The sequence below is a fragment of the Blennius ocellaris genome, assembly GCF_963422515.1.
Source record: "Blennius ocellaris genome assembly, chromosome: 13".
Taxonomy (NCBI): Eukaryota; Metazoa; Chordata; class Actinopteri; order Blenniiformes; family Blenniidae; genus Blennius; species Blennius ocellaris.
In genome coordinates, this window is record NC_137662.1 from 1,256,432 (window position 1) to 1,262,431 (window position 6,000).

At 50.7% G+C, this 6,000-nt stretch overlaps 1 protein-coding gene across 4 annotated transcripts in view; it reads right to left on the bottom strand.

Annotated features, from left to right (window-relative positions):
* Positions 1 to 6,000, bottom strand: part of piezo1 (piezo type mechanosensitive ion channel component 1 (Er blood group)) — a 218,743-nt gene that overhangs the window by 42,536 nt on the left and 170,207 nt on the right. The window lies entirely within an intron of this gene.

Sequence of the window (6,000 nt, forward strand, 5' to 3'; positions counted from 1 at the left end):
GTGTCTGAAGCTGTGGTTCTCATACAGCAGACATTCTCAAACATTACATGTTATTTCAGCATTATTGATATCAGTGCCTTAGAGCATATTCTTGATGGCTTGTTACAGGCTTTTGTCATGTTTTCTCCTCTGAGCTGCTGTAACGTCGATCACGGGCGCCGCCATTTTGGATGTTTTGTGCTCTCCTATTGGACCAGCAGCTCACATGTGACTCAGACCCATCACACATGACAATAATATCATTACGCCAGTAAAGATAGTACCGACTTTAAACAGTGGTTTTAAAAAACAAACTGTGGGATTACAAATGGAGATGTTTTGACATCTAGCTCAGGACCAATATATCTTTGTAATATGAAAATAAAAAGCCATATGATACCATATTAAATATATATGGACATATACTAGATATATGAAAACTATATAAAACATCAACTAGAAATAATAAAAATATATTGTACAAGGATTCATTTTCTCCAAAAAATTCTGAAATCTCACAAGTTGACCACCGAGTGTGCTGTCCATGGACGAGTTGTCGGGGGTTGCAGTTTTATACATTTATTTATTAGTTTACTTGATAGGGACAGTGCATATTAATGAACATCTGTAAAACAGTGTAAATATGCCAGATTGTAGCAAAAAAGCTCATTTCCATGTGTTATCCTGAGGCAGGTAACAAGATACAGGAAACATGAAATCAAAAATCAATTTACAAACATTACATACCGTATATTAAATAGCAGACAGTTAAAAGTGTTCCCCCTTGAACTGCAACCTTATCGTGGTGGGGGAGTTTGAGCACCCGAATGACCCTCGGAGCTATGTTGCCGGGGGGCTTGCCCCCCCAGTAGGGTCTCCCAAGGCAAACAGGTCCGAGGCGACGGGTCAGACTAAAAGCAGTTCACAAGACCCCATGGACACACTCACGAGGAAAAAGGTGACGTCGCCCGGTTTGGCGCAGCCGGGGCCACACCCTGGAGCCAGGCCCGGGGTGGAGGCTCGCACGCGAGCGCCTGGTGGCCGCGTTCTTGCCCGCGGGACTCGGCCGGGCTCAGCCCGAAGGGACGACGCGGGCCCCTCTTCCTCATCCTCCTGTGGACCCACCACCCACAGAGGCTGCCGTAGGGGTCGGGTGCAATGTGGATTGGGTGGCAGTCGACGGCAGGGGCCTCGACGACCCGATCCCCGGACACGGACTCTGGCTTTTGGGACATGGAATGTGACCTCGCTGGGGGGGAAGGAGCCCGAGCTTGTGAGGGAGGTTGAGAGATACCGGCTAGATATAGTCGGGCTCACCTCCACTCACAGCTTGGACTCTGGAACCCAGCTCCTCGACAGGGGCTGGATACTCCACTTCTCTGGAGTTGCCCGCGGTGTAAGGCGGCGGGCTGGAGTGGGCTTGCTTATTGCCCCACAGCTCAGCCGCCATGTGTTGGAGTTCACCCCGGTGAACGAGAGGGTTGCGTCCCTACGCCTACAAGTAGGGGACAGGTCTCTGACTGTTGTTTCGGCCTATGCACCGAACAGCAGTTCAGAGTACCCAACCTTCTTGGAGTCCCTGGGAGGGGTGCTGGATAGTGCCCCAACTGGGGACTCCATTGTTCTCCTGGGGGACTTCAACGCCCACGTGGGCAATGACAGCGAGACTTGGAAGGGGGTGATTGGGAGGAACGGCCTCCCCGATCTGAACCCGAGTGGTGTTCTGTTATTGGACTTCTGTGCCAGTCACAGCTTGTCCATAACGAACACCATGTTCGAGCACAGGGGTGTCCATAAGTGCACATGGCACCAGGACACCCTAGGCCGGAGGTCAATGATAGACTTTGTGGTCGTGTCATCTGATCTCTGGCCGCGTGTCTTGGACACTCGGGTAAAGAGAGGGGCAGAGCTGTCAACTGATCACCACCTGGTGGTGAGTTGGATGCGCTGGACCAGGAGGAGGCCGGATAGACTCGGCAGGCCCAAACGTGTTGTGAGGGTCTGCTGGGAACATCTGGCCGAGCCTTCCGTCCGCGCAGCCTTCAACTCCCACCTCCGGGAGAGCTTCTCACAGATCCCGAGGGAGGTTGGAGACATTGAGTCCGAGTGGACCATGTTCTCAACTTCCATTGTCGAAGCTGCTGCTCGGAGCTGTGGCCGCAGGGTCTCTGGCGCCTGTCGTGGCGGCAATCCCCGAACCCGGTGGTGGACACCGGAAGTAAGGGATGCCGTCAAGCTGAAGAAGGAGTCCTACCGGGCACTGTTAGCTCATAGGACTCCCGAGGCAATCGACAGGTACCGGCAGGCCAAGCGAGCCGCAGCCCGGGCTGTGGTGGAGGCAAAAACTCGGGTCTGGGAGGAGTTCGGAGAGGCCCTGGAGGAGGACTTTCGGTCGGCCTCGAGGAAATTCTGGCAAACCGTCCGGCGCCTCAGGCGGGGGAAGCAGTTCTCCACCAACACTGTTTACAGTGGAAGTGGGGAGCTGTTGACCTCAACTGGGGATACCGTTGGGCGGTGGAAGGAATACTTCGAGGACCTCCTCAATCCCACCACCACGTCTTCCATTGAGGAAGCAGAGACTGGGTTCTCAGAGGTGGACTCGTCCATTTCCCAAGCTGAAGTCACCGAGGTTGTTGTGAAGCTCCTCGGTGGCAAGGCACCGGGAGTGGATGAGATTCGCCCAGAGTTCCTTAAGTCTCTGGATGTGCAGGGACTGTCGTGGCTGACTCGTCTCTGCAACATCGCGTGGCGGGCGGGGACAGTACCTCTGGACTGGCAGACCGGGGTGGTGGTCCCTCTCTTTAAGAAGGGGGATCGGAGGGTGTGTTCCAACTACAGAGGGATCACACTCCTCAGCCTCCCCGGGAAAGTCTATTCCAGGGTACTGGAGAGGAGGGTCCGGCCGTTAGTCGAACCTCGGATCCAAGAGGAACAATGCGGTTTTCGTCCTGGTCGTGGAACACTGGACCAGCTCTATACCCTCCACCAGGTGCTTGAGGGTTCGTGGGAGTTCGCCCAACCAGTCCACATGTGTTTTGTGGATCTGGAGAAGGCGTTCGACCGCGTCCCCCGAGATGTCCTGTGGGGGGTGCTCCGGGAGTACGGAGTCCGGGGTCCCTTGTTGAGGGCTGTTCGGTCCTTGTATTCCCGGAGCAGGAGTCTGGTTCGCATTGCCGGCAGTAAGTCGGACCTGTTTCCTGTGCACGTTGGCCTCCGGCAGGGGTGTCCTTTGTCACCGGTTCTGTTCATCATATATATGGACAGAATTTCTAGGCACAGCCGGGGTCCAGAGGGGGTCCGGTTTGGGGACCACAGAATCTCATCTCTGCTATTTGCGGATGATGTGGTTCTGTTGGCCCCATCAAGCCTGGATCTCCAGCGTGCACTGACACGGTTCGCAGCCGAGTGTGAAGCAGCTGGGATGAGGATCAGCACCTCTAAATCCGAGGCCATGGTTCTCGACCGGAAAAAGGTGGCTTGCCCCCTCCAGGTCGGTGGAGTGCCCTTGTCCCAGGTGGAGGAGTTCAAGTATCTTGGGGTCTTGTTCACGAGTGGGGGAAAGATGGAGCGTGAGATCGACAGGCGGATCGGTGCAGCGTCTGCAGTCATGCGGACGTTGTATCGGTCCGTCGTGGTGAAGAAGGAGCTGAGCCAAAAAGCGAAGCTCTCGATTTACCGGTCGATCTTCGTTCCTACCCTCACCTATGGTCATGAACTATGGGTCATGACCGAAAGAACGAGATCTCGGATACAAGCGGCTGAAATGAGCTTCCTCCGTAGGGTGGCTGGGCGTACCCTTAGAGATAGGGTGAGGAGCTCAGTCACCAGGGAGGAGCTCGGAGTAGAGCCGCTGCTCCTCCACATCGAGAGGAGCCAGCTGAGGTGGCTCGGGCATCTATTTCGGATGCCCCCCGGACGCCTCCCGAGGGAGGTGTTTCGGGCATGTCCCTCCGGTAGGAGGCCTCGGGGCAGACCCAGGACACGTTGGAGGGACTATGTCTCTCGGCTGGCCTGGGAACGCCTTGGGGTGCCACCGGAGGAGCTGGAGGAAGTGTCTGGGGCGAGGGAAGTCTGGGCAACTCTGCTCAGACTGCTGCCTCCGCGACCCGGCCCCGGATAAAGCGGTAGCCAATGGATGGATGGATGGATAAAAGTGTTCACAGACGTGGCTTTCTTTCATCCACAGTTTAAGGTGCAGTTTAAACGTTGACAGTGTGGTACATTCTCTTATTGTGAAAGGAAGACTGCTCCAATAGTGACTCCCTTTGGCACATTGTGTCCAAAAGTGGTGCGTCTGTGTGGCTCACAGTCCCGGCCAGCAGTGGCCCTGGGGCCCATTGCCCTCACCGCATGAAGTTTAATCCAATCCTTTAGGGGAGGAGGAGCAAGTCCGTGTAAAACTTTAAATATAGGACATGATTCTTTAAAATGAACAAAGTTATTGAAATGAAAACGATTATGCTTCTCTAAAGTCTTACAGTGGTGAAATGAGTTTGGCTTTCGGTCATATATTGTTATTGCTTTGTGTTAAAAAGAGATTCGATAGGTTTTACTGTCGTGCCAGCAGCAAGTGACCAGGAGGTGATACAGTACGCAATGTGGGCGACCATAGTGTGTAAAAACATCTTTGCAGCATTCAGAGTCATACAAGGCCCCGTGTGTCTAAAAGTCTGTACATTAAAATTAACTGTGTGTGTGAGCTGTTTGGTGTGCTTTTTAAAAGTTACATTTGGGTCCAGAGTCGAGCTGAGGTTTGTAAATTCCCTCACGAGGTCAAGCTCAACGCCATCCAGGTAAACATTAGCCCACTGGAGACGGCAAGGACCTTGACCGAACATCATTTTCTTTGTGTTCAGTTGTAAGTGTGAGGTCTTGACCCAGTTTTGAATACGGGCCATGTTTTTGCTTTGGTAAAAACGACAGCATCATCAGCATATATTTGAGTATTTAAATCAGGGCAAACATCAGATAAATCATTTCTATAAATAGAAAATAAAGTAGGTCTCAGAATGCTGCCTTGGGGGACACCTGCTGGGACCTTGCGGTATTGTGATTTGTTGCCAGAGATGGATACACATTGTTGTCTGTCGGATAAGTATGACTTGAACCAGAGCGGTGTTTCAGGTGTGAAAGGAGGACATGGTGATTTACTGTATCGAAGGCCTTGTTGAGGTCTAGGAAAACAGCCCTACACAAGAAGTTGACCTTTGATCTTCTCCACAAACAAACAATTAGCGAACTCTATTGAATGATAATTAGCGAAACCAAACTGCACGGGGTGTAGGGAGCTGTGTCCAGTGTTCAGATGTTCATTCAGTTGTTTTGCTACCCACTTTTCATACATTTAGAGATGGAGTGGAGTGTGCTGATTGGTCTATAATTAGACAAGTCTGTTTTGCCTCCAGGTTTAAAAACAGGGCTGATCACAGCCAACTTCCATGCTGTGGGCACAACACTTTCTTTAAGAGATATATTTATCAGATGAGTGATGGGCACAGACTCTTTATGTTGTTTTAAAAAACATGTGTTAATTCCAAAGGAATCTTTGGATTTTGAGCATTTTAGGGAGTTGATGATGTTAAGTACTTGTGTGTTGGATATTTTTTCAATATTAAAGGCTGCATGATTAGGATGAGCAGGGTGGATGGTGCAGTCGGATGGAGAAAACTTCAGAGCAATTTCATTGACAGGGTGGAGGAAGTATTCATGAATTTCTGTTGCTATAACAGCATGATTTATATAAACACCATTTAATTTTATTTCAATGTTTTCTGTGCTGTTTTTGTGCTGCCTGTCCATTCATTTATGTTTTTCCATATTGATTTAATATCACCTTTTCCATCCTCAATAATGTTGATGTAGAAATTTGCTTTAGCTTTTCGAACTATGCTTGTTACTTGTTAACTTGTTTCTGATTGAGGCAAATAACTGCGTATCTATTGTCAGCCCAGATTTGATTGATTTCTTGAGTAAAATATCTCTCTCTTTCATCATCTTCCTACAATTGTCATTAATCCATGG